General features: G+C 41.6%; 1 protein-coding gene across 7 annotated transcripts in view; it reads right to left on the minus strand.

Annotated features, from left to right (window-relative positions):
• The window catches only part of FHIT (fragile histidine triad diadenosine triphosphatase), a 1035018-nt gene that overhangs the window by 258744 nt on the left and 749018 nt on the right, over positions 1-27256 (minus strand). The window lies entirely within an intron of this gene.

Consider the following 27256-nt stretch of genomic DNA (forward strand, 5'->3'; position numbering starts at 1 on the left):
TCGAGACAGTCTCAATTCCTTTCCATCTGCTTCTAAACCACTAGAGAATGTAAGCAACAGTTTCTAGTAATTAACACTCCATTGCATGCCCCATCACTTTCTGCACTGCAATACAATAAGACCATTAACTAGCAAGTAAGGGGCTGTGCAGACCACCCCTAAGGGGCAACCTGCAACCACCGCCATCTTTGCCAGATCAAGGCTGCGGCAACCACACATTGTGGCCCTGATCTGGCCTTTCCACTGTGCAAAAAGGAGCTGCAAAAAGTGGCTCCTTTTTGTGCCCTGAAAAGGGTACCATAGTTGCCATGCCGAGGCTTTATGGCACTCATTTGGTGCTACGTAATCAATGCAGCTTTGTTATAGAGAACAGTTGGAATGAAAATGACAGCTAGACTCAGCTCTCTAGCACTGCTGAAGCCCTTTATGACCAGGAAAGTTCACTGATGGAAGTAGGTGGGGGGGGGGGACTTGACCCAAATTGAGATCTATATCACCACATCTGAGGAGAGTTTAGGCCTGCTGCCAGCCATTATGAGGCATCCCCAACAGGTTGCTACTATCCATTGCAAATGCTTCACTTGGACATTCATGGCAGAGCATCCTTGCCCATCCTCAGCACACTACTGGCTGTTTGCCCAAGCATACTAGGCCAGGCATTGGTGGTGATATGTGTGTCTCAGTGATCTAAATCCTATAAGCACACTTTCAGAGTACAAGTCTTTGTCAGAATGCATACATCATTGTTGGGATCACTAGTTCAAGGATTATCCCATGTCCTGAGATTTCCAGAAACAGTTAGTGGTGTGTTGTGATTAAGATGGGCAGTGGTGCTCCATAGGCACAGAAGAACAAAACCCATCCACCAAGTTAACAGTGTGTGTCACCTATAGGACCTTGAAACCAACCAATGTCATTTTCTTTTGGCTTGGACTTTGAGAGAAGTGCTGGATTCCTCCAGTCTGCACCAATCAATTCCAAGGCTGCAACCTCTCTATTTTTTTCCCCAGTCTCCATTTTTAAGTGCTTTCCTCCTGCCTCCCTTGTTCCTGCCACAGACAGAAATGTGTCTTCTTTGCTCAAGCAGGGAGTACCTCTGAAAACAGAAATCATGCCAGCTGAAAGCACAGCTCAGGACAGTTGCCAAATGCCCCGACTCCTGCCCTGAATCCCTCCCTCCTGGGCCAGCCAAGCCTGCTCTGTAAGCGTGTGATCGGGCTTTGGCAGCAGCCCCTATCTACACCTTCAGCATGTTTCCTTCTTGCCATCTGAGGCTAACTGTCAACTGCCTTCATGCCTACGTTCAGTGCTGCCCAACTCAGGCTGTCAGCAGGAGCGAGGCATACTTTGAAGGGCCTTGTCAGAGCAGCTGTCAGCTCCTCTGTCACTTTCAGAAGCTAGCTTCTCCTGTGGTTGCTTTTTTCAAACTGTTCGGTGCAAACAAGCCATGAAAAGTCAAGACAAATTAATCCAATTGACAGTAAACACAAAGGATAACTGTCGCCACCTCGCCAGGAAAAAACAATAAGATACAAACATTTTAGTTTAGAATCAGTTAATTCAGATTAAACTAAAAGGTTAATTTCTCATTATTTAAACTGAACTGAGGATGAAAGAAGCTCTTGCATACTTTTATTTTGCTTTCAGATTAAATGAAAGTGCATCCCTACATGCCAGAGCCAGAAAGTCCAATACTATATGGCCAACACGGCTACCCCTGGATGACAGCCAAAAAGCATAAGAGAGGGGGAGATGCCCCCATATTACTGGAATTTGAAGTTCCCTCCCACTAAATTATTTATTTTCTTCTTTTTCCTTTGTGCCAGGGATTTTCCTTACAACACCTGTTCCACCAGTTTGTGCAAGCCCTCCAGGCAACTAGAGACATGCCTTGATATCTACCAACCTCTTTGCAAACATGTAGTGCCAATGTGAAGAAAAGCACAAATAAAAGCAAGAAGTTTCACATATTGACTGGCATCCTGTTAGTGGCACACACAAGCACAATTTTAATCTTTATATGTCTAATTTTGGTCACAGTGGAGGTTAGTATTTCCTTCCTGCTTCTGCAGAAACCAAAGTGCACCTGCAAACCTACTACAGAGCCACTGAATCCTCCACACGTTTATTGCATGTCTGGTGGACAGCAGAGAGGGGATTCTAGAAAATCTGGCTATGTCCCTTTAGCCAGGTATGAAATGATTCCAATAGTTGCTAAGATCTTGGGAGGATTCCAATGGGCATCACTGGCAGATGTAATCACTTTGTATCTGGCTACAGGGACACAGCCAGATGCTTCTCCAAGCCTTTACCTTACTAGGCATGGAATGACTATGGCAGGAGCTTCAGTAACTCTAGGGGGTGGTAAATGGCTCAGTGTAGCATAGTTCCACATGTAGAACAAACTGAACCATGGAACATTATAATCATTCTTTTCTTTCTATTTCTCTTATTTTACCTTAGTTCAGATGGACACAAAAACAATTGTTCCATTATCACATACATTAAAAAACATTAACAGTCTCCCTTCATGGCCAGAATGCACATGACCCTGCAACCTTGCAGAAGCTAAGCAGGTGTATGTCTAGTCAGCGCCTCGATGGGAGACCAAATTGGATTAGAGGCTACATCTGCACTGCAGAAATAATGCAGTTTGACACCATTTTAGCTGCTATGTGTCAGTGCTATGGAATCCTGAGATTTGTAGCTTGTTGTGGTACTAACAGGGAAGGCTAGATAACTCATAAAGCTATGAATCCTAAAATTTCATAGCATGGAGGCATGGCAGTTAGTGGTGTCATATTGCCTTATTTCTGCAGTGCAGAAAGGGCATAGACTGCCTTGAATTTTATTAACAAACAGGAAGTTGGGTAAACATTATAATATTTATATTATATATTATCATTCCATTTTATTCACCATATTTCTAACATTGAAGCAACTTAAAACTTCAGTTAAGCATTTAGAAATAACAGGCCAGAATTCACTTGGGCGATAACAGGCATCTGTTATCAGAGATCACTAAAGTGAGTACCCAGGTAAAAGAGGTTCAAGAGCTGGTGTGAAGTAGCGGTTTGAGCATTGGACTATGACTCTGGAGACTGTGGTTCAAATCTTGGCTCAGCCATGGAAACCCACTGGGTGAGCTTGGGTGAGTTACACCCTCTCAGCCTCAGAGGATGGCAATAGCAAACCCCCTCTAAAGAAACTAGCCAAGAAAACTGCACGCTAGTTTCACCTTAGGGTTGCCATAAGTTGGAAGGCACACAGCAACAAAAGAGGGTTGGAAAAAGTGAGAAGACTCACTAACATACAGCTGATAAGATTTCTAACGTTAAAAAGGGAGGTGGAAAATCAAGAAGTCCCATGCTTTCCTTCTGGAGCATTAGGAATGGATCCAGTCTTTCCCAGGCAAACATCAGGTAGTAAATAAGATCAATCATTTCTGCTGTACAACCCTGTGGTTGCAAATTTCCTGCTAATGAACATATTGTTCCATCTTCCTCCTGGGCTGCTTCTTCCCACTTTGAGAAGCTTAACGGTATTTGAGCTGATCTTTCATCTCTCTCTCTTTATGCCCATGGTATGTTTTGTTATTATCTTAAAAGGAGCATTTGCTAATTTGCATTTCAGTCTGTGATAATCTCTCTGGCTGAATGTATACCACCCATTACAGAATGACTCTCAGCAAGAGACCTCTTCTGTCGGAGATTAAGGCTGTGCTCATCCTTAAGGCCTCATCGCTTTTTATTGTGTTTGAATGGCAGGATTAATACTGCATTTCACACACAGAGAGGCTCCACAACCTGTCGCAATGCTTGCTTAAGGGTTAGGGCTGCAATCCTTTTCTATGAGGACAGATGTGCGCTGGATGCCCCCCAGTGGGCAAGACTTTTCAGCGATGATGGCTTTCCTTTTCATTGGCAATTCCTCCCATAATCCTCTGGGAAGCAAGGAAGTATGGATGAGTTCCAGTACATTATGCATTCATTCATAAGTCTGTTCCATCCCACTTCCGTATTAATTTGTGCTTTTTAAATAAACACACACACACACACACACACACACATTTAAATGTTTTGGAATGTTATTTCCTTGACAAAATACTCCAATTATTATTTTTTTATTCTCAAGGATGGGAACCATGAGGTCATACAATGCAGCTGGATCGCAGCATCCAAAATCCCTAGCAAGCATCTCCAACAGGGTGGAATGATGGAAACTGCAGTCCACCAATATCTGGAGCACTGTAAGTTTCCCATTCTTGTTTTCTCTAAACTGCAAATGTTGTTGCTGGACTGCAGCTCCCATAATTCCTCCTTACTCGCATTGGCATTTCAGACCCTGGGGAGGCCTAAAAATGCATTTTTGATTTTCCTAAATATTGAATATTTAGAAATATATTTAGAAATCTATACGACACATGCCCCAACTCCGCCCCCACTCCACTCCACATGGTGCATGGTGTCACAGTAGTCCTCTGGAGCTGCATTTACATGCCGCAGCACCAAAGGAGTGCCTTAAAGCCATGGCTGTTGCACCCTTTCCAGGATGCAAAAAGGAACCGCTTTTTGTGGCTCCTTTTTGCACCCTGGAAAGGCCAGATCAGGGCTGCAACATGTGGTTGCCACAGCTCTGATCTGGTGCAACTGGAGGCAGCTCCAAGCCGTCTCTTAGGGGTGGTCTGCACAGCCTCTCAGTTTCTGCAGGCCCCTAAAGCAATGCAAAGATAGGTCCTAGGCCAGTGGTAGCCAAACTGTGCCCTTTAAGAGATTTTGGACTTCAACTCCCAGAAGCCTCAGCCATGTTGGCCAATAGTCTGGGATTCTGGGAGCTGAAGTCCAAAATCCCTTAAAGAGAACACTTTGGGGACCACTGTCCTAGGCAAACAGTAAAACATATGCATCCTTTTCCTAGTCTAACAGAAACAACAACACTGTGAAAATTATTCATTGTGTTAAACACAGCCTACAATGATCTCATGATGAGTTGACAGCAATGATTGTTTGGGTGGTTTTTCTTTTATTTCTATCTCCAGGTTTAGGTTATTCAATCACTCACCAAAGTACCTTCTTTGCTTTATTTTGTCTGCTAATCTCCTCTGCTTCTATTTTGGTATTCATAAGAAAAAAAATCATTAAGATTAATCAAATTATCTTAACATCAGCAATCTTGATATAGCAGCTTTGTGCATGTTTACATGAATACAAAAACTGTGATTTAAGTAGAGAGAGGGGGAATTACCCATTCCGGTGGAACAAAAGTAAATCAATATAAATCTCCAACAGAGATCTGGGTGCACTACAGTGATAAAGTTGAAGCTTTAAACCTATATTGGACAGAGTTTATTTTACAGCCTCTGCACAACCTATTATTTAATATAACTGTGGGCCCACAACCCCACAGAAGCTGCACAAAAATCATTTGGATAGCACAGTTCCCTAAACCTACAGGTGCAAGTCACCAGGTACTCAACATATCAGAAGATATAAACATGAGGTCAGACAGGCCAACAGACAGGCTGTTTCCATAAATGCATGGAGGGAACATCCTCAGTCCGTCATCACTAGCCAGTGAGTGACGAAACAGTGAGATGACAATGAGAGCAGTGAAGGGATAGTAAAAATCAATCTTGGGTGACAATTATCCTGACAGGAGCCAGGAATCCTGATATGAAATCAAGAAGCAGCAGGTATTCATTACTGACTTACTGCCATTTTGAATATCTCCCCAAAATCTCCATTTAATGTAGTTCTTCACTAATTTTTTCTGAAAGGAAGGAATTTTCTTCTGGCTATGAGACAGTCTTCAAAAACTGTGGAGCTCAGTACATATTCTGCTCACAATTTGCAAATGGTACATTTACACCTCAAACCTCACTGTTATCTCCTGCACAGAGAATGCTTTTTTATTGTGGAAAGCAATCACTTGCAAATTTAGGATAGAATAAATTTTAGACTGTAAGAATTTTTGACAGTTCAAGATTCTACTTGTTGGGGTTTGTTTGTTTGTTTGTTTGTTTGTTTGGAGTATTTATACCCCACTCTTTGGCCACAAAGGCTCTCTGGACTTTATCACCTGGGGAAAATTGGAAGGTTAACCAAAGGTTAATCCGGGGTCATCCAAGGGATTTCACGTAATTTTGCAAAAGATTCTCAAATGACATTGCACTCAAATGGAAGGCAATCCAAACACAATCGTGAGACATGCCAGAAATAGCTGAATTCAGAAAAATATCAAATTCATAAATCCTTTTCCACTGCAAATTCGCAGTCAACTCACATTTGCATTAGTATGAAATGCATCTTCAGTTCAGCCATGGGATTATTGTCAGCCATGGGATCCTGTCCTCCCTACCATGCACAAACATGCTAACTCAAAATCAAGAAGCCATGTGATGAGTTCATTCACATTCAGACTGCTTTCTCTTTCAGATGGATGCTGTGTTCATCTGTGCATATGATAAGCTACAATGTAATATCTTGCATTTTTGGATTGCCACCCCTTTTGAAAAGCTTTAGAAGGATCCTTCCACCTCAAGCTCACTGCCTGACACATTTGCTGTTCCCCTCTGAAAATTACCCCTCTAACTTTGTGCATGTCTTTTTGATTTTCAAGTTAGTGAAATCCACTCCCACTTCCTTTTTTTGTTTTTGTTTTTTTGTTTTGTTTTTGTTAATGTTGGCTTCCAAATTTGAGACTCAACTTGAGACTTGACTTGAAAGAACTTTGAGACTTGACTTGAAGGTACAGACTTGACACTTAACTTGTTACTTGTTGTTGAACACATCACTAATAAGAGATATGGGTGTTCAGATTGTCTAGACCTAAGCTTTGTAGGTTAAAACCAGTACTGTGAATTGTGCTCAGAAATGGACGAGGAGCAACTGAAGCTTTTTCTGCAAGTGGCTTATATACTTCCTATAATCAGTATTGGACCACTGAAGTTTCCCTACAGTTTCCAAAGCCAACCCCAAGTGGAGTGTGTTACAGTAATTCAACCAGGATGCAATCAAGGCATGGCCAGATGTAGCTCATCCAGAAACCATCTTCTTAAGATAAAAGACAGATGTCTAATCTTTACTGTAGCAATAATGCTATTCGACACTGCTTTAACTGTCATGGCTCAATGCTATGGAATTCTGGGATTGGTACTTTGCTGTGACACTAAAGTACTCTGATTTAGGTCCAAAATACACTGCAGCTTGAGACCGCTTTAAATGCCCTGGCTCAGTGCTGGGAACTGTACTTTATTGTGCCACCAGAGCTCTCTGACAGAAAAGGCTAAATGTCTCATAAAACTACAATTCCTAATTATGCAAAGCTGTCTCAAACTGAATTATTTCTGCAGTGTGTTTTGGACCACAGAAGGCTAAATATCTCACAAAAATGATTCTGTTGCTAATGGAAATTTTACTACCTGCCTTTTATTACCTGCCTTTGTCTCTGGTCCCCACATGATCAAGAAGAGAGGTGGCCTCTGCCTGCATTGATATTTTTCTGGACCATCTTAACTGACAATAGAAATAATATCTGAGATGAAATGTAGGCCTGTTACTCTGACATCATCACTTTTCTTTTCCTATATGATTTTTAACAACTTTGCCTGATGAAGAAGCCAGGGAAGCTTCAAAAGCTTGCCTGATGTACTTTCTGCATTTTGGCTGGCCCATAAAGGCATCATTCTTTTATGGATTTGGGGTTGTTGTTGTTGTTATTGTTGTTGTTGTTGTTGTTGCATTGCCAACAGGGCACCCCACAAATAGGATTCCTTTTTTTACAGTGGATGAAATTGTTAGCTGAGGGAAGCTTAAAACTTCAAAATGCCATCTTTTAAAAAACAAAACAAAACATTTTGTTGTCGCTGTCATTTGCCACGCTGGCTGAAGTTAGATCCCAAACCAAAGCCTGTAAATTCAGCCACGTAACTCAAACATATTGCCTAAAGGGAAAACAAGAAAGTGAGCAAAGTAATCAACGTTTGCAGTTCTGGCTATGTAGCACTTTTCAAAACATGTATCATCATTGCCATTTGTTTACTTCCCCATTTAACAACATTTAGCTGAGTATGGCACCCACTTGTTAAAAGAGATTGATTAAACATAGTTGTTTAATCAGGCTGATGTGGTGCCTGGAGAGAACTTCTGCCTTCATAAACACAAAACAGCTGAATTGCCCCATCCTTTCTTCCCGTCTCTCTTTTTAAAAAAGAGACCAGGTGAGTATCTTCTCCATCAGGTTTTATCATGTCTAAGTAATAAAATATAAAGGATATACGCTGGAAATAATTATTCCCCTGAGTCAATTTTTTGGGGGGAAGAAAAATCCAGTGTAGCTACTCTGCTTTTATTACTCCATTCCTTTCCATTTATTGCACACAGAGACTTTTGCCTATAAGGCAGGGTGGACAAACACAAAGGCCATTTATGACCCCAGTGCCAACTGTAGACCCCAACTCTGCCAACACAACTAGACATCACTTCACTTATACATCTCTTCTAATTTTCAAGGTGTTTTTACAGTGGGGCTTTTGCTTCCAGATCATGGAGGAAGGTTGCAGGGTCAAAACTGCCACACGCCTAGGTTTATTTTTAGCTGCTGGAATTGAAAAATCCCCTGCAGGGGTAAAAATTGCTCTAGGGTCTTTGGTTGAGATCCTCCATTGGTGTTGCATAGTTTGAGTTTCTGCATGTGGAGTCCTGCCTTGATTTTGCTCTGCAGCTCTTGCACAGAATGGGAGTGTTATGCAACTGAACACACACACACAGAAATGTGCAACAGAAGGCACAACCAAATGTGCACATGCATTTGCCTGAGCAATGATACTGCATGTACAGCTCTTTTTCCATCTTGGATTGAGTGTAGATGATCTGCATCAGGCAAAGATGTTCCAAGGGAGGGGTAGGCAACTGAGCAGGGGCCATTTACCCACACCACACCTGTCCAGTGGGCCACACCAGCACATTTCAGTGCATGCAATATTACTCCCAGCCATGTCGGGCTCATAATCCCTGCCATGCTCACTAGCCATATATTTTGTGCATACTTTGTAATATTGAATAATGGGATGTGTTGTACAATTAATGATGTGGGGTGTAAGGATTGTTATCTTTCCCGACAGTAGGTATTGAGCAGATTCCCTCATTCCTCCCGTGGCCCCATCTTAGAGATGGTTGAGGATCAACAGAGGGATATCAGGGTTTTTAGTTTTAATTGCTGTTTTTATCCTTGATATTGTATTTTTAATATGTTATACTATTTAATACTGTCTTAAGGGGGGAGGGATAAAGTGTTTTTAATTGTCATATTTTATATTTTACTGTTGTTAACCGCCCGGATTGGTTTGCCAGAGGGCGGTATACAAATAAATAAATATTATTATTATTATATATGTGGGGAGAAAACACTACCTATGAGCCATTAAGGTCAGTTCAGTGAGAAAGCTTGCTATGGAGAAGAAAGGAGGGCTAGTCCTGGGAAAGGGAACATTTTGCCTTGTAGCCAAAGGGATTTAAATATGAAAAAAGTATGAATTACTACATGTATAGGGTCAGTATGAAAAAATATATTTTGTAACTGAAAACACATCAGTCCTGACAACATTGGTGATCAATTCATTTTTTAAAAAAAATATACTTTTCTGGTTTTGCTGAGGTTTGTGCTTTCTCAAATCAAGTAAGCAAGTACATGCCAGGCCACCACTTTGGCCTGTTTTTGGCTGACCCTCCCCATTTGTTTGGTGTTTGGGGAAGGTTTGAGTGGTCAACAGAAGCAAACCATGGTGGTTTGGGCATATTTTGGGAGTCTGAGGGCAAATAAATCACCTGGGAGTGATTAGTCTGGGGGCCTTGAGGGGCTTCAAGGGCTGCACTTTGGGGTCATGAGGTCTGGGAGGGAATGGCGGTCCTTTGCCCACCCCTGACCTACAAGGGATCTTATGCATGCATAATGCAGCAACAGAATTCCAGTCAATGGCAGGGAGGGGGAGTCTTCTGGAAGGCTTTGGGTACTGAAAAGGAGTGTCAAGTGTATACCCCCAATGGAATACACTTTTCCTATCCATGCTTCAATCCCTGTGATATCTTCCCCATTTTGCCTTTGTTGTTCTGAATGTGTGTGTCTCCAGATGTGTTTGTCTCAGACCAGTAACTGTAGCTGCCTTGCAAAGAAGGTTCAAAGCTCAGAGGGCCACAACTCCCACAGTCTCCCAGCTGGGACTGGGTTCTGGCAACTGTAGCCCAGAAAAACGTTTCCACATTCTTTGTGGTTTTCCATTCATGAGGCATGGCAAAGCTTCTCAATAGGAGTGAATATTGTTCCATTTGCCCTTTCCTTTTGGGAAAATGAAGTGAAAATGCTGATTAGGTATTGTTCAGGTTCTTACATTCCTCTGCCAGTTCCCATTTAGTCCATCAAATGAAGGGCTGTGGGGCATGGCAGGATATAGCAGCAGAAGCTGTTCTACCTACTCCATTTAGAGCTAAGAGGGGAAACAACTGGGATCTGAAACAAAGCATTGCAATGATTCATCCACCCCTAAGAGATCCCATGCAGGGAGCCAGACAGCTATCTACTCCTCCATGACACTATTAGTTGTAAAGGAATAAAGCTGGCCAATTCATTCCTCCCACAGCTTCTCTCCTCACAAGATTTTTTTCCCATTTGGCACAACATCCCCCATGGCTCCTAAGTAAATTTCTTTCTAGGTGCTGTGCTGGGGTTTGTTTTTTTGCTCGCACAAGATTGGAACCAGCCTTATGTTTGTTTGTTTGTTTGTTTGTCTCAGCAACATCAAACCTGAAGAGCACCTGGTTGAGCTTAATCCAGTTAAAATTTAAGACTGGGAATAGATGCAGATGTTATGGCTACACTATGAAACCAATTGTTTCTTTACTCTCAACTATCTCACACTAACAATAAGCCTTCTAAATTGTTCTGGAAATCAATACAGTGGTACCCCGGGATACGAATTGATCGCGTTACGAAATTTCCGGGATACGAAAAAGTTAGATTGGAAAAAACTGTTCCGGGATACGATGTTTTTTTCGGGTTACGAAATTTATTTCGGCGCGAAATTCAAACGCAAAGCGCGGCTAGCGGCTTTCCAGCGCTAACGGAAAGCCTTTTCGGGTTGCGAAATGTATCGGGTTACGAACGGAGCGGCGGAACGAATTAATTTCGTAACCCGAGGTAGCACTGTATTCCTCAATATTTTGACTGTTTCTAATAGAGGGAACACCCTCTCAGGCTTGTTTGGTGGGAACAAAGAAAGGTGTTTCTTAGTGGCTTCTCCCAGACTTTGAAGCCCTGGTGGCGCAGTGGTTAAATGCCTGTACTGTAGCCACTCACTCAAAACCATAAGGTTGTGAGTTCAATACCAGCGAGAGGGCTCAAGCTTGACTCAGGCTTGCATCCTTCCAAGGAGGTTGCTAAAATGAGTATCCAGATTGTTGGGGGCAATTAGCTTACAGTTGTAAACCGCTTAGACACTTTTAGTTCAGTATGAAGTGGTATATAAATGAAGCTGTTTTGTTTGTTTGAAGGCTAGGATGCTCCCATCCATCCTGTCCTTCCAACTGGACACCAAAATGTTTATGGGCCATCAGGCTTTTATAAACTAAAACAGCCTTTCAATGCATTTTTCATATTTTTAACTTAATACATTGTTTAATTGTTTTTTCAAAACATATTTATATCTTTAGTGATCCTTTTCCATTATTGTAATTTGCTGCATAGGATCTCTTAGAGGATCCCTACATGGGATCTCTTAGGGGAAGATGAATCACTGCAATGCTTTGTTTCAGATCCCAGTTGTTTTAAACATGTTGTTAGCCTCCTTGAGTCCTATTATCAGGAGAAAGGCAGGATGAAAATGATGATGGTGATGGTGATGGTGATGATGGTGATAGTAGATTTTGTACTTTTAAAAATGCAAAAACATGGTCTCTTTTATTTTTTGCCTATGTAATTCTTGAGTGCTGACTTGCTACACATAGGCCTGTTACAGACAGCCAAAATAAAGCTGCTTCGAGTCACAGTGGAGATATGGTGTTTCAATGATGCCCTAAGGACTGGAGCATGGCTTTGGTGTGGCTTCTGAACTCTTAGGACGCATGCATCATTGAAACCCCATATCTCCACTGTGACTCGAAGCAGGTTTATTTTGGCTGTCTGTAACAGGCCATAGATTGCAGATGTGAGGCACCCTGATTCCTATGAGGACCTTGAATGGGGGTGAGGTGTCTTTAACTTACTTCTTTTGCTTTCAGCCCCAGTCTTATTTGTAGGGTATGCCTGCACTTTAAACAGTCTATTTCATTTCTATGGAATTTGGAGGAGGAGGAAGAGGAGGTGAAAATTTCAGGTGTGATTCTTCCCATCAGATTACAATGATGGCTAGCATCCTGCTGTTGAATTATAATGGAGTATGTCAGTCTTATACATCTCATCTCACTTTTTTGGTAGTCACAGAAGCTGGAATTTTCTACCAACCATGCAATGATAACAATCACAACCAATTTTTCCCCTCACCTGCAGCCCCTAAACCCAGCCATTTCCTGGTTGGTAGAGAATCAAGGGATCAATAGAGAAGCATCCAGATATTTTCCTTTATGAATTTCCATTATGGATGCACGGCAATGGAGGCCCAGAGGCCCCTTCAAATGCCTTGCTTCTTGCATCTACCTAGGAAAATAGCTGGATGTGTGGTTCTGGGTGCGTACGTAAGTAATGTTTTGCCCTAAAAAATGACCAACATACCCACACTTAGTGGCTGCAATCCAACATCATCTTATTTATTTATTTATTTATTTAGGTATTTATATCCCGCCCTTCAGCCCTAAGGGCTCTCAGGGTGGCTTACAATTATTATTTTTAATCAGACAGTTCCCTGCCCTCAGGCTTACAATCTAAAAGACACGAAACAAAAGGAGAAGGGAATAATGGAGGGAAAGGGGATGAGGTCCAGTGGTTCTTCTCTCTCTCTGAGGCCTGGACCAAGGCAGATGGATTGGAGGGAGGGCTCTTCCTTCTTCCAGGCTAGTCCTGATGGAACTGGACCTGCCTGGCAAACTCCCTCTCAGGCCGGCAGATGGCAGTTGTGGAGGGCGGAGTCTCCTTCCTTCAGGCTTAGTCCCGATGGCCAACTCCCTCTTGTTGTTGTGTGAATATCTCCATGCAGAGAAACACTGTGCCAGTGCTATGAAGTGCCCAGGCAGGATAGTAACACATGTCTACATTTGATTGCTATTCAATAATCTATAGAAAATGTAATGCTCAGTATCAAATCAGAATGCACAGCTGCAGTGCACAGCCACATGAAACTTTACTATCTGTACAACTTAGTTTCCACTGCTGTTGGCATAACATGCCCATTATGCTATGGTGAATAGTTTGCCTCATATGCGTAGTGCAACGTACACGTGTGTGTGCCACTAATAGGATGCCAACCATAGTATGGGACTCTAAAAATTGGGATGGGGCACTTCAAAAATCCAAAATATTCCAAAATCCAAATTAGTCCTCATAGGTGGCTGAGATAGTGACACCTTTGCCTTCTGATGGTACACATATTTTGTTTTATGCACCAAATTATTAGAAATATTCTGTATAAAATTACCTTCAGGTTATGGGTACAAGATGCATTTGAAATATAAATGAATTTCATGTTTAGATTTGGAATTTCATGTTTAGATCTCATCTCCAAAGTATCTCATTAAGTATATGCAAATATTCCAGAATCTGAAACTCCCAAACACTTATGGGTCCATGTACATCAGATAAGAGAGACTCAACTTCTATAAATAAACAGCAAAGGAGGTAGCTGTCCATGGTCCTGACCAATGAAGGCAATCCAACGCCTCTCACTGTCATCGTGTCACCTGTCAGTTCATGCAAACCCATGAATTTCTTAGGCAAGGAATACTCAGAAGGGGTTTTGCCAGTTCCTTTCTCTAAAATGTAGCTTACAACACCTGGTATCCAACCAAATACTAGCCTGGGCAGACCCTGCTCAGCTTCCAAGATCAGGAGGAATATGATACCTTTAGGGTTAGCAGGCCAGACACCATCCAGCTAGTCATGGTGTAAAAACTAAGAGGAATATAATTTGGGGCTGATTGAGATACTTGATGATCACATGAGAAGTAGTCTATTCTGCAGTGTGTTTGTTAAGGGATTGTGATAACCAGTTGAATAATCTATCAGAATGAGCTTTCCCTCTGCACAGATTTTGGGGGGAAATGTTTAAACAGAGTTCTAAAACACCTGTTCCTACCATGCTAGTAAATAATTTAAAAGCACTCCTTTGTGGACATCTTAGGCAGCTATTGTATTTCACAACAGATTTAAACTCTTTATTTCTCATTTAAACTCAGCTAGTGCACAATGCAGCAGCCAGACTATTGTCAAGTGTGCCTTTTAGAGACCATATAACACCAGTCTTATGAGAACTTCTCCGGCTTCTAATTTGCTTCCAAACTCTAAATTCTCTCCCATGTCCTCACTACGAAAAGTAATTGTGATCATAGTTGCACAGAGAGAAACCCCTCCCCTGTGGATCTTTAAACTCAGGCAAGTTCATATCAGGAGATACAATCTTTCAGAATGCGTAGATCCAACTCATAGAGGTCTAAAGCTCTATGTTCATAACCAACACTTTGAATTGTGCCCTGAAATGGGCTGGTGGCTAGTCAAGCTGCTGCAACAAGAGAGTTACATCTTCCCTGTAACCACCACCAGTCTGACCACAGCATTTTGGACCTTACTTTTAGGATGTAAGTGCCAAAGGCAGCCAAAGCTCAAGGAAAAAAAAGCAGCAACAACTAAAACATAGGCTGACATGTTAGTGGTCTGGTGAATCCAATCAAGGCTTTAGTCCAAACTTTAAAGGGACTATCCAAGATGTTCTATCCTATCTCCCAAACTGGTCATGTCCCTTGAATAACACATTTATAATTCTGAATGAAACCCAGTACAGACTCACCACTTCACTGTCACAGAAGACACCTGAGTCCACTGGTGGAGAAGTACTACTTGGTCTATTTGCATCTCCCATTAGGTTTACAGACCTTTGTTTCCACCAAACATTCATAGAAAGGGTAGCCTGGTCCTAATCTATTTTGTAAGGGGGGGGGGGGGTTAGACCTATTTGTGTGCTATTTTAAGTAAAGGGTTTTTGTTTTTGTTTTTCTTTGAATTTATTTTTGTCATCTTATGTTTCATTATTTTATTGGCAAACCAGACTAGAAACTGATGTTGAAGAATGGCCTAAAATATCCAAAAATGTCAACAGATTAGTTAAAAACTGCAGCAGATGTAAAGGGTTCCTCTTGGTTATTGTTATATGCCTTCAAGTTATTTCCAACTTATGGCAACCCTAACATGAACCTATCACAGGGTTTTCTTGGCAAGATTTGTTCAGAGGAGGTTTGAAACTTGAAACTCTGATGAAAGTCTCCAAGAAAACCCCCAAGAGAGGTTTGCCTTAGTGTTTCCATAAGGTAGAAACAACTTGAAAGCACACAACAACAACCTTTTGACATCATAAATACTGCCAGCCATTCTCTTATATGTTAAACTGGGCCTGGGAAGAATATCTATTGAGACCTATTGGGAGTTGTCCAGGTGATGTCCACTGGATAAGAAAGGCTTTCCAATTCCCAATCACAGTGAAAATGGAGGGGGGTTAAATTTTCCTTCAAAAATAGAAGCATTCTCGTATAAAAGGATTTGTGTGAATGCTTCAGTCCCCAAACTGAAAACAAATGCTTCGAGTAGCAGCAGCAGCAGCAGCAACAACAACAACAACAACTTGGTTCCACAACTTGAAAGCCCATCTGGGATGCTGCCTCTGGTTGGTGGACCTTGAGATTTTAATGGGGAAAAATAATAACAAAGTACATTCGGCCCTCCATATTCATGGATTCTTTATCCACAAATTCAGCTATCCACAGCTCAAATATTTTCAAATACACACACACATATACATACATACATACATACATACATACATTAAAAACAAACCTTGGTATTTGCAGTTTTATATAAGACACATCATTTTACTATGGCCCAGTCCAGACAGGCTGAAAAGGATGCCTTCGTCACATGAGGGCGTCATTGTTACGCAAGTGCCGCACGGCATCTGCACGGCATCGCGTGGCACTTATGTAACAAGAGTGCCAGTGGTGCACTGTGGCACAATCGTTATGCCGCTACCGTGGTGTAGAAAGAACCTACTTTTTGTGGGTTCTTTTTCTGCCAGCAGGAAGCCTTGACATTTGGCGGCTGAGGCTTCCCTCTGGTGGAAAAGCAGTGGCGGGCAGGCCGCCCTTTTTGGGTGGTCTGTACCCTGTCTTAGTCATTGTATTTGATGGGACTTGAGCATCCACAGATTTTGGTATTCCATAGGGGGTCCTGGAACCAAACCCCAGTGGATACCAATGGCCTACTGTAGACTCCAAAAGGCTAAAGCAGTTGAGGGAAATATGTGACCCTCCAGATATGGATGGACTGCAACTCCCAGCATTCCTCGCCATTGGCTATGCTGCCTAGAGTTTGTGGAATGTGCAATCTGCTAATGTCCAGAGTACCATACTTTGCTCACCTAAAGTCTTCTTAACCCTGTTTTAAAACACACTAAAGAGTTTTCTGAAGAATAATGTTATGTTGAAGGAACATCAGGTCAGTCTGAACTGGCACGTCCAATGGTGCCTCTTTAGTCTGTACAAACCATTCACCTCTCTGCCAGTGACAGTTTTGGTCTAGTGATTTTCTTTTAAGAAACAAATTGTAACAGCTGTCTTCCTTCTTTCTCTAAATTATGGCCACACAATGTTTCTCTGGTGACCATCAAAGGCCGCTCACTGAGAAAAGTGGACGTGCTGTTCCTTAGTGAGGTCATCAGAAATCTGACCTCATGGTGGCTGCCAGAGCAGAGCAGTTTCTTATCCTTCCGAATGAATGCATTGCCACTGTCATTTGTGCAGTCTCCCGTGGATTAAGCTGCTGGATTCAGGGTCACTGAAGCGACCTGGCCGCATGCCAGTAAATGGCTAAGCTTGTTATTATAAAACCAATCCTTTGTAAGTGACCAGCACCTGGGTGCTCCCAAAATTAAATACATTCCTTGGGCAAGCTCCCTTTGAACTCACTAGTCTTTAAATTTCACAAAGAAGTTGGAGTGTTACTGATCTTTGCCTTGGGTGAGAAAAAAAAAACACTTCTTGTGATTAATTTTCCACCAACTCTGAATGACTTCAGCAAACAGACTTGGTCCACTGCAGAAAAGGGCAGTGCAATCCTCTTCTTTTTCTGTAGACCAGCTGCCCACAATGGAGTGGGGGGGGGGGGCAGAAGAGTGTATATGTCTATATAAATATATGTGGAGCAGAGGGGGCATGATATGGATATGGGCAGCAACATTTTTATTCACATTTTTGAAGAACATTTTTTACTATAACAGGTTGCCTTTGGTCCTTTATAGACTGTGTTCAGAAAATCATGGTCATTATGGATCACTGCGCATAGAAAAACCTTTCTGAGTTTCTTACTTTAGGAACATCAAAAATGTTTTAAAAATCTTTCTCATTGCATACCAAATCTTCTTCAGATTTTTATACACGGATTCAAGCATCCACAGTTTGAAAATGTTCCAAAAAAGTATATTTTCAAATATCAAACCTTGATTTTCCATTTTTATAAGGGACACCATTTTTATATGGGGCTAGGAGCATCTGACCAGCCCTAGTATGCAGTCAGGCCAGCATTTTCCCCCTTACTGTTATTCAGAATATGGCCTCTTTTTCTTAAAGATATGAAGCAAAGTTGCAGTTGCAAAGTCCCAAACCAAGGCATTTCTGTGGCTTTTTCAAAACAGTGATACTGGATGTCAGCATGAGCTTTCATAGGATTAAGTCAACTTCCTTAGATGCATTTGGAGTCTAGTTCTTCCAAATGCATCTGAGGAAGTAGACTTAAGTCTATGAAAGTTCATGCTGCCTATGACTTTCTTTCAGTAAGTCTCAAAGGTGCTGCAATAGCTTTCTACATACTGATTGCAATCTAACAGATGTTTACATACCAATCCACAAATTAGTTCTTTACAAGAGATGCAGATTAGGTCACATTACATCAAAAATCAAAAGGTGGGATAGAAATCTTTGCTTGCCACAGATTCCTACATACAAAAATGCATACTTTCAGCAAATTTCTCCCAGCTCTGTAAAGAATATGAGTTTTTCAGATTTTGAGCATAACTATTTTCTTCTCATTTCTCAGGATTTCATGGGGGGGGGGGGGGAATCATCTGTCTAAAATGCATAGAGCTTTCCTGTACTGAAAATGTCCCTCTGCACAGAATACATATAATTTACACAATCACTACTGATCCTTGCACAAAAACACTGAGGGGATTTTGCACAGAAAAAGAAAGCACACAGGAAAACTACATGCAGTTTTTCTGTGCAGACCTTCACATATTTTCACAAATTGCTTAGCTGAATGAATTGCAAAAATTTCATGCAATTTGCACAAGAATTCCTGCACAGAAAAAAAAATGTTTAGTTTTTGGCATACAGGCCTGAGTTTATCCATCTCCATTCAGAACTGGAGGCTAAGAATTAAGAAGGAGGAATTTGAAGCTGCTTCTCCTGCATTGACAACAATCTTATCCAACAAAGGTCTGGATGCCTCATTTGCCTCTTGTGTTGTCCTGGTGTCCATTACATAAAGAAATGTGATCCTTGCACACTACATAATTATAGATTTGTGATTCCACTTTAACTGCCATGGTTCCATCCAATGGAATCCTGGGACCTGCACTTAAGGGTGCTTAGTTATTTTAAAAGCTAGACTGACTTATGATATGCAAAGGGATCTTGTAGCACCTTTAAGACTAACTGAGCAAAAGATGTAGTATAAGCTTCCACAGACTTTGGGGCTGTACAGACTGAAGAGGTGGCCTGAAACCACCTCCATCTTCACCAGATTGGGGCTATGACAACCACATGCTGTGGCCCCGATCTGGCCTTTCCACAGCGCAAAAAGGAGGCATAAAAAGCGGCTCCTTTTTTGTGCTGTGGAAAGGGTGCCATAGCCAGCGGCAATGTGGCTTTATGGCACTCCTTTGGCGCAGCATCATCTAGACTCAGCACTAGAGGAATACTGTGACACCACCTGCTGTGTGGTGTGGCACACAGTGTCGCGCCACCATGGAGGCAGAAGTGGGGCATGTGTCATGTGGATGCCACGCCCTGACTCCACCCCCAGGCCAGCTTTAATGGCTGGACTGTACAGGCTGTTAGTCTACTTCCTCAGATCTTTTTCACATCTGAGAAAGTAGATCAAGTCTACAAAAGCTTATGCTACAACATCTTTGGCTCAGTTAGTCTCAAAGGTGCTACAAGATCTGTTTGCAAATTGATATTATAAGCCAATATGGCTAAGTTTCTGAATCCTAATTTATGATATTTTATTGTTAATCAGATTTTTAAAATAAGAGAAAAGGGCTTGATTTAGAAAAATAAAAGTCACACTCCCACCTCCTCACTCCATTCTCTATATTTAAAGTCAACTAGAAAGTTTTGAAGCATAAAGGTTGCCACCAAGGATGCTGAATGTCAGATGTTCTTTCATGACTCCGTATTATGTTCACTGAATCAACACAATCATTCTCTCAAAAGGAATAGAGCTTTTGTTTTTTCCCCCAAAACAAAACTGTTGAGTGTTTTGTAGTGTTCTCAACAGGTTTTCCAAAAAAACAGAGGTTAAAAAAACACAATTTAATGTCATACCAAAACCTTCTGTAATAGAATAAGCTAATCAGGTAGTCTCTGGAAACCAGGACGGGAGTAATAAAAACTTCAGAGATAAACTACACTTTGAAAGTGTCAAAAACAGCCTTTCCCAAGGAAGGAGGGGGTGGATGGAAGAAGTGATTTGTATGCAAATCAAACCCAATGTTTGCCACCAAACCTGAAGGAACAGAGTTGGGGAATGCATTTAAAGTTTGTCATGGCTCTATAAAAAATTGAAATGCCAGCTTTGTGAGTCTGTCATAGTCTTCTTTAATGCCAGAGCAAAATAAAGACATAGAAAACAACAGCAGCAGCCCACACCTATAAACCAGAAGCTGACAACATCCAGGTGGTAAACCTTTGGCACCACATCAGCCTACAAATCAGGCATAGGCTGTTATAGGATTCCAGTGTGTGTGTGTGTGCACGCGCGCACATGAGTGCATGCGCGTGCATGTGATGCTTTCTGGACAAAAGATTATGGAAGAAGAAATCTATCATTCCCCCCCCCCCCATTCCAGGTTTTGAAACTTTGAGTTCTTTTTTTAACACGTGATTTGCAAATGCTGATAAACTATGCAAAAACAAAATGAAGCAAAATTATCTTCTGCTGTCACTGGTCAAATTCAACTGTCGCTGTGCGCCTTCAAGTCAATTCCAACATGGTGGCACTAGGCTGAACTTATCATGGGGGTTTCTTGGCAAGATTTGTTTACAAGGGGCTTGGCTTTACCTTCCTCTGAGGCTAAGAGAGTGTGACTTGCCCAAGGTCCCACAGTGGATTTCTATGTCTGAGCAAGCATTTGAACCCTGGTTTCCCAGCATCCTAGTCCAACATATTTAACCACTACATGGCAGCAGCTCTCCAAATTCTGTAGATATACCTATTTCCAGGAAGGCTATGTTGTACCTGCCGTCCATGTGATTGTTAAATTAGAGGAGCCTCTCTGGAAAGAAAAAGAATGTGTGATGATCCTAACACAGTTGACTACACAGAAATGAAGCCTACAGTAGAATTAAGTACTCAGTACCCTGGCTGGACAAATCCGTCAGTTTCCATTTCTTCCTCATTCCATTAAAAAAAAAAACACCCAACAACACGTAAGTTCTTTCCATTCCAAGTATGAAGAAACTGACAAATATCAGTAAATTATTTTGGAAGAAAAAGATAACCAAAATGAATTTCTCACCCATCCCTAAATAAGGAGATACTTGGGTTGCAAAGAGAAAGGAGAAAATTATAAGTGTTTGCATAAAGCACTTTGTTGCATATATTATTAATCAAGTTTGATTAGCACATTAGCTTGCTTATGAAAGCTAACTCTAGCTATATCCAAAGCTCACTGAAGTCAATTACAACACTCATTTTACTTTCTATAGGATCATGGATCTGGAGTCATACTCTTGCAGCTTTATGCTGTCAGAATATGGCTGATCAAGGACAACTGGTGATTAATGTTATGCAATCTGAGACCTGGGGATGGAGGCAAAGCATTAAATAAATAGCCAATAAGAGAGGCAACATGGTGTAGTGGTTTGAGCAGTGGACTATGCTCTGAAAACCCAGGTTCGAAGCCTCACTCAGCCATGAGAACCCATTGGATGACCTTGGACAAGTCCCACTCTCTCGGCCTCAGAAGGAGCCCAAGGTAAGCCTGCCTGAATGAATCTTGCCAGGAAAACACCTTAACAGGTCGACAAGGTTGTCAAGTCGTGTCCGGTCGTTACTAAGCCGAAGAGCCAGCATTGTCAGAGACTACTACTACTGATCTCTTTGTGATCAGGTGGCCAGCATGATTGCACAGAACATTGTTTACCTTCCCAGTGGAGTGATACCTATGTATCTACTTGCATTTGCATGCTTTTGAACTACTAGTTTGGCAGAATCTGAGACTAGTGATGAGAGCTCAACCCATCATACAGCACCTGGGCCTCGAACTGCCAACCTGCCATTCTTGCAATGAACAGAGTCAGTGTCTTAACCATTTCAGTGATTGCAATGGTTGTATAGAAGAGAACATTCCAGTAGCTGTTTCTTGCCACCTGATTGCTTGAGAAGCAACACCTGCTGAAATGTCCTCTTCTAGACAACTTTTAAAGAGATAGGAGCCCTTTCCAGTTTTCAGTCAGATAGCCCTCAAACTGGAATTGATATAATATTTTGCTTAGTCTGGAAGAAGCCTCCCCCACACCCTGAACATGACCTGGTTTTAAGCAAGTTAAAGGAAGCTCTGGACAAGGGGACTTTGTTGCTGTTGTTAAATGCCCTCAAGTTGACCCCGACTCATGGTGACCCTGTGGATGAGACATCTCCAAGACCCCCTATCATCCACTGCTGTGTTTAGTTCCTGCAAATCCATAATCATGGCCCTCTGAGTCTATCGACCTGGCATGTGGTCTTCTTCTTTTTCTACTTCCTTCTACCTTTCCTAGCATTATTGTCTTTTCTAATGATCCTCACATTTCATGTGTGAGCTATTTAGTTTTAATATTCAATGCAAGTTATTAGCACCAAGGTGCCCAGCACCCTGAATTATATAGCCAAAGAGAATTTAGCAATTTGTCTTGCCTCTCAGGGTTGAGACTGTTGATATACAAGGTGGTCACAGACATGGGAATCTCTTCCAACTTTCTGGTTTGAATCTAGAATAATCCTAGATATAGAAAACCTTTAAATCTAGCAGTTAAATTAGGCAGGGGATTCTTCAACACATTCACCATGAAAAGGTTGAGAACAACACAAAGGCATAACATACAGTGTACACTTTTTAAAATACACACACACACATACATACTGCGGGCTTTTCACAGTGAAAGAACAAACGGCGCTGATGCTTCAGATCTATGGATGACTTGTTCATGAACAGTGATGTGGAGCTTTCCAAAATATCAATGTGTTGGCTAATGTACTTTGGCAATGCACATGACTCATATTTCATTTGAAAATTATAAAGCTTCATCTTCAACAATATTATATTATTCACAAGTTCAGACACATATGGGACAAAAATGAAAGATCCACATTCTCTGGGGCTTGGAGTGTCCAATGGTGCACCACATCTCTGTATACAGGGATGTCATAACAGATATGATAGTGCATCAGCACTATATGTAGTGAATTTCAGATTCAAATGTTGGTAAAGGTAAAGGTTTCCCCTTTGATATGATTGTCCAGTCGTGTCCAACTGTAGGGAGTGGTGCCCATCTCCATTACTAAACTGAGGGACCCAGCATTGTCAAAGATAACTTCATGGTTATGTGGCTAGCATGAATAAATGCTGAGGCGCATGGAATGCTGTTACCTTTCTACCAAAGTGGTACCTATTTATCTTCATATACTTTAACATGCTTTCAAACTGCTAGGTTGACAGAAGCTGGGGCTAGTGACAGGAGCTCAGTCCATCACGAAGCTCTTTAGTTTCAAAATGCCAATCTGCCTACCTTGTGGTTGTCAGAGTCGGCATCTTAACTCCTGAGCCACTGTGTACTCCAACTGTGGGTATCTCCTGTTAAAAAATGTTCTCAAGTAGCAGGGCTTACAAAAACTCTTCTCTGGATGTGTGTGTGTGTGTTTTAAGAATAGGATGTTAGGTTCTGTGAAGGCAAATGAAATCAGATTCATTGCAGTTATCCATGGGGCCTCACAATGGAACACGCAGAGGAAGCTGTGGAATATGGTATATAGAACAAGATTATAATGATTTACAGCAATATCTATTACATCTTTCTTCCAAGGTGTTCAAAGTAGTATCTCCTCTTCCCCATTTTACACTCTTCAATACAAGCCTGAAAGACAGGCCAAGCTGAGAGAGCACCGCTGCCCCAAGATCATCCACTGAGGTTTACAGGTCAAGGATCTACCACATCCTAGTACAACACTGTAGCCGGAACACTACGCTGGCTCTTGCTACCTGAAATAGGAGGGATGGAAAAGTAAGAATGTGGGATTTTTGAAGGAGGTACTGAAGCAGAATGAGTGATCTTGTAGCACCTTTGAGACTAACTGAAAGAAAGAAGTCTCAGAGGGGCTACAAGATCTCTCTATATACAGATTCTACACAGCTATAACTTTGAATTGAAGCAGAATGAGTAAGCCAGATTTAATTATTTCTGCCTGAGATGAAGTGAGGTGGCTTCAGGTCAAATGGAGAAGCAGTGGGATGGCACCCCATCTCATGTCAAGCACTGGAGGGAATCATCAACTATAGCAGCCATCTCATTCGAAGTCACAAGCAGTTTGTGATTGGCATAGGAGAGCCCTGCTTGAAATTTTTTGGGCAAGTATCTCCTGCCTCAATAAGAGCATTTGCCTGAAATTTTTCTTCTTCCACACCTATAGACTGATTATTAGTGTAAGGCAAGATTACTCTATGCTCACTTATAATTCTACAGTTATACCATCTGGACTGATTAGTTGGGATCAAGAGAATCTTTGGAAGCAGCCCACTGCACCCCTCAGCATCCCAGTCTGTCTGGTCTGAAGTCATAGCAAAAACAGAGATGTTCCATCTCTGAAATAATCTTCATGGAGCAGCCCTGGAAAGCTTTGTCCATACTTATCTAGTAAAGCTGCACAAAGGCAACTGAGTTTCTGCTAAGTATCAATGGTTTACAAAACACAGAAGTCTCATTTGTATGTATGTTAAGTGAAACTCACTTTTTCTGACAGCAATGTCAGGATTCAGTCCTATGTACTGATATCATCGCTTGATGCCCTCCAAACAATTTGCATTACAAATTCCAAGAGACTCAGCCAGCATGATCAATGGGAGCCATTTCCCAGGACCACTGGAAGGTATCAGGTTGCACTATTCCTGCAATACATGATTACTTGACAGCAAGTACCATTGAACTTATCTTGATTGATTTGCTGGCTCCACAAAGGGGAATGGATCACTGTGATGATTTAGTCAGGACTGAACACACCATTTTCTTTTTATGAAAGGATGTAAACTTAGACACCCAAAGTGAAAATGCATCTGTCATTATCCTTAGCATACAGCTGAAGTGTTTAATTAACTTCACTGCTAGAAAAGTTGTGTCTTGAGTACAGATGAAAAGTCTTAACAAGGTGATAAAGTGAAAGCACACACTTTTTCAGTTTTTAGTAAAATAATGCCAATGTGCTCTGTGGATTTACAGGTGGGTGGGGCAAGTACCTTTCTGCTTCACACATTTCACAGCATAAATCCAGAGTGCGTGCATAAAATGACGCTGGCAGAAAATATGTCTTCATATATTACATTCTTGTGAAAGAAATACTAGTGACCTTATCCAGCCTTGATTGCTATAACAGTAATAAAACTGAATCTTGGAAGATTACACTTCTGGTCAAAGTAGTAAAATGTGACCTTATTCAATTCAACATTGCCATTTATTAGATTAATTCATATACAAATACTACATTAAAATCATGTCAAAAGTCTATGGTTTTTACTAGACCAACTAGCAATTCAGTTGCAAGAAATCACCTAACCCTAATTCTAAAACCATTTCTAGGCATCTTGTTGACATACATGGTTCAGTATCATTCCATGGTCTCAACAGCTCTCCCTAAGATTCTTTACCTTCCACTTTGATTAACTGAAGTATGAATCCTATTGCTTAATCACAACTAGAGCTGACCCACTGAACCAAATGGTGAATGAAAACTTAGAGCCCTAAAACATTAGACAATTGCAATGGACCCTTAAGATCCACTGAGATTTGGTTCCATCACCACTACTCCCAATATCCAAATCCATGGACGCTCAAGTCCCATTATGTACAATGGCATAGTAAAATGGTATCCCTTATATAAAATGACAAAATCAAGGTTTGCTTTTTGGAACTTTTTTTTGGGGGGGGAGGGGTGGCTGTATAGCACTATGATTCCACTTTAATAGGCATAGCTGCAAACTATGGAATTTTGGAGCTTTTAGTTCAGTGTGGCACTACAGCACTTAACTGCTCTAAACTGCACATCCCAGGATTTCACAGCTTTTCCGCATAACACAGCATTGCAATTATGGTCCGGTACAGATGGGCCCTCCGTGATGCTTTCGTCATGTGCTAGGGTTGCCTGGGGGTGGAGCGACCACACACCCCACAACTCTAGCACATGGCCAGGGCGTCACCGCTGCACAGCACCATACAGACGGTGTGTGTAGCAATGACGTTGCAGCTGCTCTGTGTCCAAACAGCATGATGCAGCCGTGACATCATCGCATCATCTTTGGTGCTTTGCGGCAGCGCAACTGCTTCTGCACACTCCTTTTTTGCTGCGCAGTGGTACTGCATAATTTGGTTGCTGTGGTACCGCTGCGCAGCAGCGAGAAGCAGCTCCTGGTTACCTTTTCCTGGTGCTCTGTAAGTAATGCAGAAGTGCCTTTAAGTAAATTCACTGATTCAATAGGTCTACTCTCTTACCAGTGTTAGTAACTCATGTCATTTCCTTCAAAACGAGTCATAGTAATTACTTTCAAAGCTATAAACCAAATACTCCCAAGGTTTTGGACCAAAATAACCTGATCTAGTCCATTTGCCATGCTTTCCCCAGCCAGTTATCTCTTTTTCTAAGTGTTGAAATCATTTCACAAATAGTCTCAGTCATAATTACAATATAACAGCCCCATAGGGGAGTCCAGTTCAGTTGCAGCTAGTTGCATGCATGTCAGACTAAATCCACTTCATTGAAATTTGAATGAGATGAAATGAGCTATTGAAGATTCAGTATCCTACTATTCCCTCACAGGTTTTGCACTTTGGATAGCTATTTTAAGGTCAGAATAAGCAAAGACTGTCTGTACCTTGGCCAGTCATAAATCAAAATGGAGACTCTAGTCAAGAAATCTGAAGAAGACAAGACTTGGGAGGGTAGCTATAAAGGAACTAGATAATCTCCTCAAGTATAAAGATATAGCATTGACCATCACAGGCCCGGTACAAACGGGCCCTCAGTGACGCCCTCGTCATGTGCTAGGATTGCCTTGGAGTGGAGCACCCACACGCCCCATAACCCTAGCATGTGATGAGGGCATAATAATGGTGGCACCCTGTATACATGGGAGTTGCCATTGTTACATAAGTGCTGCGCAGCGCTTACTTAACAAGTGCACAATTGGTGCACTTGTTATATCGCCCTTGTGGCGTAAAAAGAACCCACTTTTCATGGGTTCTTTTTCCGCCGGAGGGAAGCCGTGCGGTTTGGCGGCTGTAGCCGGCAGAAAAACAAGCACCGACAGGCCACCATTTTTCTTACACATTCATCTTTATTTAAGTTTCCAAATACATAAAAATGACCAATACATAATCCAAATAAAAGCAGACAGGAAGAGAATCAATTTACTTGAAAGATAATGATAGAGGGGAATTGAATGGACAGCAAAGACTGCCAAAATGACCAATCAGTGGGTCTTAGAGGAAATTAACACTCAGCTGTCCCTTAGAATCCAAAATGACCAAACTGAGGCTCTTGTACTTTG

Source organism: Sceloporus undulatus, chromosome 2 (genome assembly GCF_019175285.1).
Source record: "Sceloporus undulatus isolate JIND9_A2432 ecotype Alabama chromosome 2, SceUnd_v1.1, whole genome shotgun sequence".
Classification (NCBI taxonomy): domain Eukaryota; kingdom Metazoa; phylum Chordata; class Lepidosauria; order Squamata; family Phrynosomatidae; genus Sceloporus; species Sceloporus undulatus.